Source organism: Balaenoptera physalus (genome assembly GCF_965194825.1).
Source record: "Balaenoptera physalus genome assembly, chromosome: 1".
In the NCBI taxonomy this organism is placed as follows: domain Eukaryota; kingdom Metazoa; phylum Chordata; class Mammalia; order Artiodactyla; family Balaenopteridae; genus Balaenoptera; species Balaenoptera physalus.
In genome coordinates, this window is record NC_138882.1 from 112,664,832 (window position 1) to 112,680,492 (window position 15,661).

The window sequence follows — 15,661 nt, forward strand, 5'->3', positions numbered from 1 at the left end:
TGAAGTTCATCCACAGGAAGAACAAGATTGGAAACCAGATGGTGACTCCTGCCTTCACTGACTCCAGAGCTGCTTCCATATGGGCCCTGTCTTGGTGGTTCTTATGTTTCTTGGAAATCAGGATCCACTAATATAACTCATCCTCCACTGACCTTTTTAGTTGGTTAAAGCCTGCTTTAGTTACGTCTTGTTCACTTGTAAACATGATCCCTCAATAACGCACTACTAAATTGTGTTCTTGGAAAATCCACATCAAACAATCTTGGAATGCGCCGATGACTATTCAGCCGTAGCGAAATAAATGGTATGTTTTTTCTTTGTGGGAGATGAGCCAAAATGCTTCATTTCTGTTTCAGGACTCAATACCGTATTAGTTTCCTAGGGCTACTGTAACAAAGTACTACACACAGGGTAGCTTGAAACAAGAGAAATTTATTCTTTAATGGTTCCAGAGGCTAGAAGTCCAAAATTAAGGTGTCAGCAGGGCCGTGTTCTCTCTGGAGGCTCTGGGGTGAATCCTTCCTCGCCTCTCCCTAGCTTCTGATGGTGGCCAGCAGTCCTTGGCATTTTCTGGCTTGTGTCAGCATCACTCTCGTCTCTCCCTCCATTGTCACAGGGCCATTCCTGTGTCTGTCTTCACAGGCCCTTCTTATAAGGACACCAGTCATTGGATTTAGGGCCCACCCTATTCCAGTACGACCTCATCTTAACCTGATTACATCTACAAGACCCTATTTCCAAATAAGGTCACTTTCATAGGTTCCAGGTAGACATGACTTTTTGGAGGACACTATTCATCCCTATACAAATACATACACTGGACTATTTCAGGAAAAGCCTCCTGTTTGACATAAAGCAAAACAAACTTCTTCCTTTTAGCAAGTGTGAAAGGAGAAAATAGTAGAGACTATTGAGTATGCCAATAATTGATCCTTTCAGTAATGGGTGAAACAGATAATAGTAGCTTCATTTTACAAATGAGATAAATGAGGCTCAGAGACAAAAAAAAAACTCAGCCAAGGCCCTACCAAATGTGTGGGACTTACCTAAATGTGTCTTCTTCAAAGCCTGTGCTTTTGCTGCACAGCCCACTCTCCCTCTTCTGTGTATTCTTTTACAATTCAAAACACTCAATGTGAACAGAATGCCTTGAGAGTTCTTATCTAAGGCATCAGAGACTTAAAATGTCATTTAATCTCTTATCTTAGAGTATATATTGGAATTGGAGAGTTTATAGAAAATGATGGTAATTTTCTCACAAGAATAATGTAAAAAATCTTATAATTTAGCAGTGGCATACACTACTAGAAAAAAATATAAAGATCAAAGGATTACAAATTTCTTATTGTTTTTCAGCATACAGAGTGGGTATCTTTGTTTTTACCTAATTATTAGTGTGCGTGTTCTTTTCTTCTTTCTGAAATTGCACCCAATTTGGAGGCTCCAGTTTTAATTTAGCATACATATTGAATATTTCCCTCCAGGTCCATCACTGTATGTACCGTTTATTTGCTGAATTTTGTCAGGATTTAGTGAAACATTTAGAAGATTGTTATGTACTGTGGATCATGATGCTTTAGAACCCAGTAAGTTGGGTTTGATGCACTTTACTAAGAAAGCCAAAGATTTCAATTTTGTAAGTGCCATTATTTTTTTCTCATTATCACAGTAACACCACAGTATAGGACTAAGCATCTCTGTTCGACCTCCTTCCTCTGTCGGTTACTTTCCGGCTGGGGCAGTGCAACCCCTGTTAGAGAAAAAACGCTATCTCATTCCTGAAATGGTCTGCTCATGCATGAATCTAAAGCTGGGGAGAGTTTCTGCAGAGATGCAGAAGAGAGCCACTGAGGGCAGTAGAAGGAACATGACTGTTGTCCTTTGTGTCGACCACCCCTATGAGCCACACTAGGCAGACAGGAGGCAGGGCGGAGAGACACCTTCTGACCAAGCCTTACAAAGGGAGGAATACACTTCTCGTCTCTCTCTACACTTCCGCTAAGGGGACTTGTACCCGCAGCGTCCCTGACAGCTATCTTTTGTACCTTCCGTGGAGCTCACCAGACTGGGGAGAGGAAGGGTCTGACTGAAGAAATCAATAGCGATCAATACATTTGCTGCAGAGCCCATGTCAGCCAAGAATACTGAACACTCTAGACCTGCAGTGTCTAGTAGAGGAGCCACCAGTACTGGCCCAGCACCATTTATTGAATAGTCCTTTGCCCACCGATCCGCGGTGCTTCCACCGTTAGATCAAGTTTCCATGTATGTATAGGTCTGTATCTGAGCTTTCTACTTTAACTGGTACATTTGTCTATCCTTGAGCTAATGTCAAGCTCTTCTTTTCTTCAGAAGTATCTTTTTTTTTTTTTTTCCACATAGGTTTTTAAATTAGCTTTGAAAAGTTCACAAAGAACTCTGTTGGAATTTTGGTTTGAATTGAATTGAATCTGTCCATCAGTTTCAGGAGAACTTACATCTCTTTGATGATATCTTCCTATCTGGAAACATCACCTTTCTCTCCGTTACAGTATTTAGATCTCCTTTAATGCTTTTCAGTAACATTTCTAATTTTCTTCATAAGAGTCTGGCATATCTTTTGTTGTGTTTATTTCTAGGTACCTTGTATTCTTTTATTATTGTTGTAAGTGGTATAACTTTTAATGATATTTCCTGTGTTGCAATATATAGAAATACAATTGATTTTTATAAAGTGATCTTATAAGAACCACCTGGCTACACTCTAATCCTAATTTGTACACTTTTGTGTTATTAATGAAGATAATCTTATCATCTACAAGTAGTAATAATTGTGATTCTTTCTTTGTAATCCTTACATCTTTTAGTTCTTTTTTCTCATTTTGTTATTAGAACTTCTGGAATGGTAATGAATAGGAGCCGTGTAGTGGTCGTCTTTGCGTTCTTTCTGCTTTAAAAAATGTGTTGTTTTATTTTAAATAATATTTAGTTGTTGATTTTTATCAAATGTCTCTTCTGCATCTGAGATGATCTTATAGTTTTTCCAACATGTTTTGTTTATATGGACAATTACATGGTTATGAACTAGTTTTGAATTCCTGGAATAAACCCAGTTTGTTCATGGTGCATTGTATTTTAATGCATTGCTGGATTTGATTTGCAAACATATCATTTAGGATTTTTTTGTTTATGTTCATGATGGAGATTGCCCTGTATTTTTCCTTTCTCATGCTGTTCTTTAGTTTTGGTATCAAGGTTACACTAGTCTCATTATGTGAGTTGTAGGGTATACACAACTTTTTGCTCTTTGGGGGAATTTGTATAAGTATGGAATTAAATTTTTAAAGTTTTTTTTTCTTACAATATTATTAACTGCAGTCACCATGCTGTATTGCGTCCCTATGACTTCTTTATTTTATAACTGCAAACTTGCACCTTTTGACCCCTTCACCCATTTCCCTCACCCCCAACGCCCCACCTCTGGTAACCACCAAATCTGTTCTCTATATCTGTGAGCTTGGGTTTTTTGTTTTCTGGTTTTTTAGATTCCACATATAAGTAAGATCATATTGTATTTGTCTTTCTCCGTCTGACTTATTTCACTTAGCATAATGCCCTCAAGGTCCATCAAGGTAGTCAAAAAGGGCAAGATTTCCTTCTTTTTTAAGGCTGAATAATATTCTATTGTGTGTGTGTGTGTGTATGTATGGATCAATCACATTATATTCAGTATTTATCCATTCATCCATTGGTAGACACTTAGGTTGTTTTCATGTTTTGTCTATTGTAAATAATGCTTCAATGAACTTGGGGTAGTGTATATCTTTTTGAGTTAGTGTTTTCATTTTCTTTGGATAAGCATCCAGAAGTGGAATTGCTGGATTATATAGTAGTTCTATTTTTAATTTTTTGAGGAACCTCCATACTGTTTCCCATAGTGACCACACCAACAGTGTACAGGGGTTCCCTTTTCTCCACATCCTTGCCAACACTTGTTATCTCTTGTTCATTTTGTGCGTGTGTGTGTGTGTGTGTGTGTGTGTGTGTGTGTGTGTACCACATCTTCTTTATCCATTCATCTGTTGATGGACACTTAGGTTGCCTCCATATCTTGGCAATTGTAAATAATGCTGCTATGAACATTGGGGTGCATGTATCTTTTTGACTTAGTGTTTTTGTTTTTTTTCAGATATATACCCAGGAGTGGAATTACTGGGTCATATAGTAGTTCTATTTTTAGTTTTTTGGGAAACCTCCATACTGTTTTCCACAGTAGCTGCACCAATGTACTTTCCCACCAACAGTGTAGGAGGGTTCTTTTTTCTCCACATCCTCACCAACAAATGTTATTTGTGTTCTTTTTGATGATAGCCATTCTGACAGGTGTGAGGGGATATCTCATTGTGGTTTTGATTTGCATTTCCCTCACAATTAACGATGTTGAGCATCTTTTGATGTGCCTGTTGGCCATCTGATGTCTTCTTTGGAAAAATGTCTATTCAGGCCTTCTGCCCATTTTTTAATCAGGTTGTTGGACTTTTTTTTTTGATGTTGAGTTATATGAGCTGTTTATATATTTTAGATATTAACCCCTTGTTAATCATATCATTTGCAAATATTTTCTCCCATTCAGTAGGTTGTCTTTTCATTTTGTTGATGGTTTCTTTCGATGTGCAAAAGCTTTTAAGTTTAATTAGGTTCCATTAGTTTATTTTTGCTTTTGTTTCCATTGCTTTAGGAGACAGATTCAAAAAAATAGTGCTACAATTTATGTTGGAGTCTTCTGCCTATGTTTTCTTCCAGGAGTTTTATGGTTTCCGGTCTTACATTTAGGTCTTTAATCCGTTTTGAGTTTATTTTTTCTACATGGTGTTAGAGAATGGTCTAATTTCATTCTTTTACATTTAGCTGTCCAGTTTTCCCAGTGCCACTTATTTAAGATACTGTCTTTTCTCCATTGTGTGTTCTTGCCTCCTTTGTCCTAGATTAATTGACCATAAGTGCATGGGTTTATTTCTGGGATCTCTGTTCTGTTCCATGGATCTGTGTGTCTGTTTTTGTGCCAGTACCATACTCTTTTGATTACTGTAGCTTTGTGGTGTAGTCTGAAGTCAGGAAGCATGATTCCTCCAGCTGTGTTCTTTTTTCTCAAGATTGTTTTGGCTATTTGGAGTCTTTTGTGTTTCCATACAAATTTTAAAATTATTTGTTCTAGTTCTGTGAAAAATGCCTTTGGTATTTTGATAGATATTACATTGAACCTGTAGATTGCCTTGGGTAGCATGGTCATTTTAAGATTATTAGTTCTTCCGGTCTATGAACATGGTATATCTTTCCATCTGTTTGTGTCATCTTCAATTTCTTTCATCAGTGTCTTATAATTTTCCAAGTACAGCTCTTTTACCTCCTTAGGTAAATTTATTCCTAGATATTTTATTCTTTTTGATGCAATTGTAAATGAGATTGTTTCCTTAATTTCTCTTTCTGATAGTTCATTATTAGTGTATAGAAATGCAGCAGATTTTTGTATATTAATTGTATCCTGCAATTTTACCAGGTTAATTGATGAGCTCTAGTAGATTTTTGGTGGTGTCTTTAGGATTTTTTTATGTATCATGTCATCTACAAACAGTGACAGTTTTTTGTCTTCCTTTCCAATTTGGATTCCTTTTATTTCTTTTTCTTCTCTGGCTGTGGATAGGATTTCCAATACTATGTTGAATAAAAGTGGTGAGAGTGGGCATTCTTGTTTTGTTCCTAATCTTAAAAGAAATGCTTTCAGCTTTTCACCATTGAGTATGATCTTAGCTGTGGACTTGTCATATATGGCCTTTATTATGTTGATGTATGTTCTCTCTGTGCCCACTTTCTGGAGAGTTTTTATCGTAAATGGATGTTGAAGTTTATGAAAAGGTTTTATCTGCATCTGTTGAGTTCATTTTGTTAATGTGGTGTATCACATTTATTTATTTGCAGATATTGAAAAATCCTTTCATCCCTGGGATAAATTCCAGTTGATTGTGGGGTATGATCCTTTTAATGTACTGTTGAAGTCGGTTTGCTAGTATGTTGTTGAGGATTTTTGCATCTATGTTCATCAGTGATATTGACCTGTAATTTTCTTTTTTGTAATATCTCTGTCTGGTTTTGGTGTCAAGGTGATGCTGACTTCATAGAATGAGTTTGGATGTGTTCCTTTCTCTGCAGTTTTTTGGAATAGTTTGAGAAGGATAGGTGTTGACTCTTCTCTAAATGTTCAGTGGAATTCACCCGTGAAGGCTTCTGGTCCTGGACTTTTGTTTGTTGGGAGGTATTTTTATTATTGATTCAATTTCATTACTGGTAATTGGTCTGTTCATATTTGTATTTCTTCCTGATTCAGTCTTGAAAGATTATGTATTTTTAGGAATTTGTCCATTTCTTCTAGGTTGTCCATTTTACTGGTATATAGTTGTTCGTAGTAGTCTCTTATGATCCTTTGTATTTCTGTGGAGTCAGCTGTAACTTCTTTTTTATTTCTGATTTTATTGATTTGGGCCCACTTTCTTTTTTTCTTAATGAGTCTGGCTAAAGGTTTATCAATTTTGTTTATCTTTTCAAAGAACGCCCTCTTAGTTTCATTGATCTTTTCTATTGTCTTTTAGTCTCTATTTCATTTACTTCTGCTCTGATCTTTATGATTTCCTTTTTCTACTAGCTTTGGGTTTTGTTTTTCTTTTTCTAGCTCCCTTAGGTATAAGGTTAGATTTTTTATTTGAGATTTTTTTTGTTTGCTGAGGTAAGCTTGTATTGCTGTAAATGTCCCTCTTAGAACTGTTTTTGCTGCATCCCATAGATTTTGGATCATTGTGTTTTCATTTTCATTTGTCTCCAGGTATTTTTTTATTTCCTCTTTGATTTCTTCAGTGATCCATTGGTTGTTTCATAGCATAATGTTTAACCTCCATGTGTCTGTGTGTTTTGCAGTTTTTTTCTTGTAGTTGATTTTTAGTCTCATAGCATTGTGGTCAGAAAAGATGCTTGATATGGTTCCATTTTTCTTAAATTTACCAAGGCTTGTTTTGTAGCGAACCATGTAATACATCCTGGAAAATGTTTCATGTACACTTGAAAAGAATGTGTATTCTGCTGCTCTTGGATGGAATGTTCTATATATAACTATTAAGTCCATTAGGTCTGTTGTGTCATTTGAGGCTAGTGTTTCCTTATTGATCTTCTGTCTGGATGATCTGTTCATTGATGTGAGTGAGGGGTTAAAGTCCCTTACTGTTATTGTTACTGTTGATTTCTCCCTTTGTGTCTGTTAATATTCGCTTTATGTATTTAGGTGCGCCTATGTTGGGTGCATATGTACTTACAATTATTATATCTTCTTCTTGGGTCGCTCCCTTGATCATTATGTCATGCCCTTCTTTGTCTCTTGTAACAGTCTTTATTTAAAATCTATTTTGTCTGCTATAAGTATTGCTACCCCAGCTTTCTTTTGATTTTCATTTGCATGGAATACCTTTTGCCGTCCCCTCAGTTTCAGTCTGTGTGTGTCTTTAGATCTGAAGTGAGTCTCTTGTAGGCAGCGTATATATGGATCTTGTTTTTGTATTCATTTAGCCACTCTGTGTCTTTGATTGGAGCATTTAGTCCATTTACATTTAAAGTAATTATTGATATGTATGTTCTTATTGCCATTTTGTTCATTGTTTTGGGGTTCTTTTTGTAGGTCTTTCTTGTTCCTTTCTTCTTTTGTCCTCTTGTGATTTGATGATTATCTTTAGTATTAGATTCTTTTTTCTTTTGTATGTGATATATATGATTATGATTGTGATACAGTTGTTTTAAGTTGCTGATCTCTTAATTTCAAATGCATTTTAACAACTCTGCATTTGTACTCTCTTCCCCTCATGATTACTGTTTTTGATATCATATTTTACAAATAATTGTTTTGTGTATCCCTTAGCTGTTTATTGTGGATATAGATGGTTTTACTACTTTTGTGTTTTAACCTTCCTGCTAGCTTTGTGCATAGATAATTTCCTACCTTTACTGTATGTTTGCTTTTACTGATGTGCTTTTTCCATTCATATTTTCATGTTTCTAGTTGTGACCTTTTCTTTTTTGCCTAGAGAAGTTCCTTTAACATTTCTTGTATAGCTGGTTTGGTGGTGCATTTTAACAATATTAATTTTTCTAATCCATGAGCACAGAATATCTTTCCATATACTAGTGTCTTCTGTAATTTCTTTCATCAGTGTCTTATAGTTTTCAGTGTGCAAGTCTTTCACCTCCTTGGCTAAATTTATTCCTAGGTATTTTATTCTTTTTGATGCAGTTGTAAATGGTATTGTTTTCTTAATTTCTCTTTCTGATAATTTGTTAAAAGTGTGTAAAAATGCAACAGGTTTTGCCTGTTGAATACAACACGTTTTTGCCTGTTGATTTTGTATCCTCCAACTTTACTGAATGTGTCTGTTAGTTCTAACAGTTTTTTGGTGTAGTGTTTAGGGTTTTCTATGTATAATATCATGTCATTTACAAATAGTGACAATTTACTTCTTCCTTTACAATATTAAGTTTTGTATAACTTGTCTATAACACCACCTGGCCCTGATGTGTTCTTTTTGTTACGGTTATAGGACTTTGCAGGATTTCTGTTTCTTTTTAAATCAGTATAACTTAAGATATTTTTCTAGGAACATATTTAATTTTGGTAACCTTGCAAATGTATTGGCATTAATATTTTCATAATATTCTCTTGCTATTTTTTGTAATCTGTGCTGTAGTGTTTGTGTTTGTGTGGTATGTCTTTTTCCATCTCTTTTGACTTTTGTTTGTCATTATGTTTTAAGTATGTCTTTTATAAATGACATAAAGTACAATTTTAAAATTCAAAACTGAGAATCATTGTCTTTTAACAAGCATGTTTGGTACCTGTACATTAATTTTGATTACTAATATATTAGATTTATTTCTACTATTTTATTTGATTCTTTCTATTTACCATACTTTTTTTCAAATTTTTTTTCCTTTTCTGTCTTCTTTTTGGATTAATTGAGCTTTCATTGTCCTCCCTTTTCCCCTTCTCCTAGAATGGAAATTATTCTCTTATCTTAGCCATTTTCCTTAAACTGTTAACATGGATATCCACCTTAAAGTCAAAAACTTAATATCTCCAGCCTCCTTCTGAAAAAAAAAAGCTTTTAGAATGTTTTAACTGTGAGGACCTCCTCCCATCGTATTATTTTATTGTTTAGTGTTTTGGTTCTACCTTGTTTTTATTCCACTTAAATTACTTATTACTATTATTGTTTTATGCAGTTAGTAATTATTTAGATTTATGTAGTATTTTCTTTCCTTACCCTTACTACTTCTTTCTTTTGGATCCAATGTCTTTTTTCCAGAAATATATATTTTATTAGTTCTTTCATGGAAGGTCTGTAAGTGATTTATTCTTTCCATGTTTTTTGTTTGCCTGAAAATATGTTTTTGTTTTGCCCTCCTTTGACTGCATTCTGCGTTTAGAATTCTAGTTTGAATTTTTTCCTTCGTAATTGTGAATTTAACATTTATTCATTTTTTTAAAACAAGTATTTATTGAATTCCCACTGGTGCTAGTGATACAGTAGTGAATAGAATACAAATATCTCTGCCCTTGTGGTGACTATATTCCAATGGGGGGATAATAAGCAAGATAATTAAATAAAATGTATAATATGTTAATGATAAATGTTGAAGAGAGGAATAGAGTAAGGAAAGGGAATGGAGAGTACTGGGGAGTTGAAGGGAGGTTGCAGTTTTGGGTAGAATGGCTGGGAAAGGTGACATTTGAACAAAGACTTGAAGAAGGTGAGCTGTGAAGCAAACTGAGGGAAGAGAATTCTTGAAGAGGAAGGAATAACTGCAATGAAGGGCCCTGAGGTGGGGCTGTGCCTGACATGTTTATAGAATAGCAAGGAGATCAGTGTGGCCAAAGCAAAGTAAGCGAGAGAAAGCTGAGTAGGTTATGAGGCCATGGAGGTCAAAGTGAGGATAATGGGGTCAGATTTTTTAAGACCTTTTGGTCCATTTTTAGTCTTAGATTTTTCCCCCATGAGTGATGTGGGGAACCATTGGGAGGGTTTAGGTAGGGGAGTGATAATGATCTGACTTATATTTTAATAGGATCATTTTGGCTGCTGAATAAACTCAAAGGGAGAAGGGCAGAGCAAGGAAAGGAGTTTGGAAGCTATTGCAGTAATTCAGGTGAGAGACCAACATGGCTTGGACCAGGATGGCAACAGTGGATGTGTTGGGAAGTAGTGAGATTCTGGACATATTTTGAAGGAAGAGCTAATAGGATTTCCTGGCAGATAAGGTGTGAGGTGTGGGGGGAAAAATGAGGAGTGAAGAATGACATCCAGGTTTTTGGCCTAAGCTACCAGGAAAATGGAGTCGCCATTCATTTACATGAGGAAGATTATATGAGGGAGCAGGAGGGCTAATGTGGGATGTCTGTAACCATATAAACAAGGATGTTGACTGTGCAGTTGGATATATGAGTCTGAAGTTGAGGAGGGAGGCTGGTCTGGAATATGAATTTTGGAGTCATCTGTGTTTAAATGGTAGTACTTAAAACAAGAAACCGTGAGATCACCCAGGGATTGAATGTAGTTAGGAGATAAAAGACGACTGCGAACTGAGCCCAAAGCACTCTAGCTTTCAGGTATAGGGGAGCTGTTACTGTCATGGAAATATCAACTGCCAATTTATTGTTCCTCTGTATGCCTCTCCTCCAGAACTGGGGACGGTGGGGAGCACTCAAACTCCAGCTCTAGGTTTCTGGCATCATTGTCTTCCTCCCAAACCTCAGTGTTACAGGCTGTCTGCTGCCTTTTCATTTTCTTCTTGTTTCTGGCAAGTAGGGATTTCCCTTCTTTCCAGTTCAGTAAAATAGTATTTCAATATATATCTTACAGAATTTTAATCCATTTATAGGAGGAGGGTTTGGGTGTTGGTTTAAGTCAGAGTTTTGTCATATCCTCTGTTTAGATGCCTATTCTGCACTGTTTGTGTAAATAGCAACCCCTACCCACCCAATTTTCCTCACTTTTTTATTTATTTATTTATTTATTTATTTATTTATTTTCCAGACACACACACTGTATTTTATTTTTACAAGAGATAAATAGACTGACACCAAGCATTGTACATGGATGACCACAACAAAAGCAACAATGATTGCAATTACCAAACATGAAACACACTCATACTATGTCATAATATTGACATTCAGTCCAGTAATCCTCCACTGTAACAGCTCCTTTACTTTGCAGTGAAAATTGATTTGTATATTCTTTGCCTCTGAGTCCTTGTGGGATTTTTTTTTTTTTAAATTCAGACAGAAAGTCACAAAAATTATACTCATCCTCATCAGTTCACTCAGTCCCATGTAATTAATTGTTTTTTTTCATCTTGATCTTTTGTTAGCACTTTTATGAGTTCATCAGTTTTTCATCAGAGTTCTGAAAATGCTTATTCATTCAGTTCAGCAGTATATTTATTTTTTAATTAAAATTTTTTTTTATTCATTTTTGGCTGTGTTGGGTCTTTGTTGCTGCACGCAGACTTTCTCTAGTTGTGGTGAGCGGGCACTACTCTTCGTTTTGGTGCGCGAGCTTCTCATTGCAGTGGCTTCTCTTGTTGCGGAGCACGGGCCCTAGAGTGCGTGGGCTTCAGTAGTTGCAGCATGTGGGCTCAGTAGTTGTGGCTCGCAGGCTCTAGAGCGAAGGCTCAATAGTTGTGGCGCACAGGCTTAGTTGCTCCATGGCATGTGGGATCTTCCTGGACCAGGTATTGAACCCGTGTCTCCTGCATTAGCAGGCAGATTCTTAACCACTGCACCACCAGGGAAGTCCCGCCTCACTTTTTAAAATCTGGTGTAACTGTACCAACTGCAGTTTCCTAGCTGTAGATAATATTCCTGTGGTTAAAGGCCTTGACCATCTCTTTATAGTTAGATTTTTTCAGACCTCTTAGTAAACCCAGAAACTCTGTACTACTTTAAAGCATTATCAGTAATTGTACTCTGTGCCTGGGCAAGGTATCTCATCCATATCTCTCAGAGCACTTTAGGAATAAAAGTACATCAGTTCCCACTTAGTTCTGTTAGGAAGCCAAAACCCATATTTTCAGCACAAGCCTGCTCTTCCAAAAACATAAAGAAGACCTTCCCAGAAGTCAGAAGATACAAATGACCCATTGTTAATCACTTGGAGTTGCCCAAGTAGCATAGGAATTTTCTGTTGTTTGGTTAATAACTTATTCTGATATGGAATTCGTTAATTTCTAAATGTTTTTGCTAGTTTGTAGAAAAATATTTAAATGTTCATATTTGTCTATTTGTGCTAGGTATAAATATACAGCAGATTTTAAAGCTAAATATTAAATTAATGTAATCTTATTAATTGAATGGTAGAGATGACCTACTTTTGTAGCAGAAACTTCATTCACATTCCTCCTAATTCCTTTGATTTGGTGTATTCTTTTAATTATATTTAAAATCTTTAGGTACATAATTCATCTTATTTGTAGTTACACAAGAGTGAAGAGAAATAGTTATTCCTGGTGCACTTTCTAACTCTCTATAGTCTATGTATCTCTAAGTAGTTTAACTAGCTTTTTAAGAGGAAACAGGCATCTCTAGGGAGAAACATCTCGATCCCACTCAAATAAAGCAAGTGAGATTAGAAAGGTGAGGGGCAGAAAGCTAAGCGAAACAAAAAACAAGCGAATGTTTAGCTGTGAAATTACCTATATGAAAAAAATATCTTGAAATGCCGTCTAAAGAAAATGTAATTTCCCCTGGGATTAGCTCTAAAGTAAAGAGTAGCTAAAGTAATATCTTTCAGAAAAATTGGATAGTAACCTTTCCAAATAGAACCAATTACCAGAGCTATATTAAATGACAGTAAGTGAAAAATCTCACCAGAGCTTTCTTCCTGGAAAGCAGTAGTCCACTTGTTGGCCTGTGTTTCAGCAGGGACGTCCGCCCCTTCGACACACGGGGGGAAATGAGGCTCAGGGCATTGCACTATAGATTCTGGTTCATCCTTTATTTGCTTCTCAGTCTGCACCTCATTTGTTAACCACCTCGCTTGACAACCCTTACTCCTGGTGACTTCTGTTAGAGCGTGAGTTGGCACCTTCAGATCATATCACTAAGGAAAAGAGTTCGGTGACATTCGAATAAAACATTTTTAAAATGCACATAAAAATTAGAGTGGACTTTTTTCATATATAAAACAATAGAAGTTGCTGAAAACTGATTTGAAGGGTTAAAAATTACAGCCAACATTCTTTACTTTTGGGTCACTTAACTAGAATTCTCACTCCTCTATAATTAAGCTTATAATGTTTCACCAAGAAAGATTATTTATTTGTTTATTTAGTCAAAAAATATTAAATGAGTACCATTCTGTACAGACACTACGTTTATGTGGATATTTCAGCAAATCTTTATTGCATATGCCCGAGAATATCTGCCTCAGGACTGTAAGTGGTTATTTTTGTTTCGTTACTCTTTTCTTTCCAAATTTGGTTATTTGTTTCTTAACTGAAAAACTGTAGACAGCAAAGAAGCATATAAAGTAAAAAATGGGAGTATCCTATAACCACTCCAACCCACTCTGTGGAGGGAAACACTGTACCAGCTTGAGTCATACCCTGCTGGTATCACTTTTTTCTCCTGCTGTATATACATGGACTTATAACAAAATATTATGAAATTACTTGTACATATATACACATAACTACATAAACAGCATTGAGGGAACAGAGTATGGCTAATTTATAAATCACACCCTATATATTGCTTTCAGCTTTTTTGCATTTAACTTTATACCTTCATAGTTTTCCATGTTGGTACTTGTAGGTCTACCTTGTACTTTTTAATGATTGGATAGTAGACCGTAGTATTGATGTACCTTTTCCCTATTGCTGTTTTCAGTTTTTCACTGAATACTGCAGTAAACATTTTTGTACTTATGTTATATACAGTCTGCAAGTATTCTTACAACTTTCCAAGTTTTCTACAAATGTGGGTGTGACTTTGATTAGAAGAAAAATTAAAAACGAAAAGACTAAATTAAGTACCTTGCTGACATGAAAGGACATGTCACCCCATTGGCACTATAGCATTCTGGTAGTATGTTGATTGAATTCCTGTTTTGAGGTAAATGCAATAAACATGAAAAATTATCATGTGGAGTAGAGCCTAGTGTAATAGATATCCCAAACTTTTGTTGTTATGGTCATTAAATAAAACCTTCCATGTGCTCTATCCATATTTTTCAGTAATTTGCTCGGGCCAGCAATACTGAATGCGTGTTATATGCAAAGCCTACGTGTGCTGCAGTTGCTTTGGACTCTAGTCTTCTTGTTGGCATCACATTCATATTCATGGCTACCCACATTTATCATCCTAAAACACTGCATTGCGCAAATAACCTGTTATTCTAACATTTTAAATGATTTCCTTAATATGAAAAAGTGTGTTTGGAGCCAAAAACCAATCTCCATTAGAGGCATTCTTTCTCCCTAGAATCAGAACCAAAACAAGAATACCTGGCATTAGTCATCGATTTCTTGATTCGACCATCCACCTAAGATGCAATAAGAGGTATAAATATTGAAAAAGAAGAAATAAAGTCATATATTCTATAAAGTATATCTTGAAACAAAAAATTCAAATTAAAGACTATCAAATAAGAGAAGTTTAGGAAGGTGTCATGTGAACTGAATATGCAAAGATTAGTAATGTTTTTATATGCCAGTAACTATAAGAAAAGATCATGAGAAAAGATCCCTTAAATATTAAACACTGGGAGAGAGGGCAGACAGCAGAAGCAGGAAGAACTACAATCCTGCAGCCTGTTGAACAAACACCACATTCACAGAAACATAGACAGGATGAAAAGGCAGAGGGCTATGTACCAGATGAAGGAACAAGATAAAACCCCAGAAAAACGACTAAATGAAATGGAGATAGGCAATCTTCCAGAAAAAGAATTCAGAATAATGGTAGTGAAGATGATCCAGGACCTCGGAAAAAGAATGGAGGCAAAGATGGAGAAGATGCAAGGAATGTTTAACAAAGACCTAGAAGAATTAAAGAACAAACAAACAGGGATGAACAAAACAATAACTGAAATGAAAACTACACTAGAAGGAATCAATAGCAGAATAACTGAGGCAGAAGAACGGATAAGTGACCCGGAAGACAGAATGGTGGAATTCACTGCTGCGGAACAGAATAAAGAAAAAAGAATGAAAAGAAATGAAGACAGCCTAAGAGACCTCTGGGACAACATTAAAGGCAACAACATTCACATTATAGGGATCCCAGAAGGAGAAGAGAGAGAGAAAGGACCAGAGAAAATATTTGAAAAGATTATAGTCTAAAACTTCCATAACATAGGAAAGGAAATAGCCACCCAAGTCCAGGAAGCACAGAGAGTCCCATACAGGATAAACCCAAGGAGAAACACACTGAGACACATAGTAATCAAATTGGCAAAAATTAAAGACAAAGATAAATTATTGAAAGCAGCAAGGGAAAAACGACAAATAACATACAAGGGAACTCCCATAAGGTTAACAGCTGATTTTTCAGCAGAAACTCTACAAGCCAGAAGGGAGTGGCATGATATAT

At 35.9% G+C, this 15,661-nt stretch overlaps 1 protein-coding gene across 2 annotated transcripts in view; it reads left to right on the forward strand.

Annotated features, from left to right (window-relative positions):
* Positions 1-15,661, forward strand: part of ALG14 (ALG14 UDP-N-acetylglucosaminyltransferase subunit) — a 103,175-nt gene that overhangs the window by 4,689 nt on the left and 82,825 nt on the right. The window lies entirely within an intron of this gene.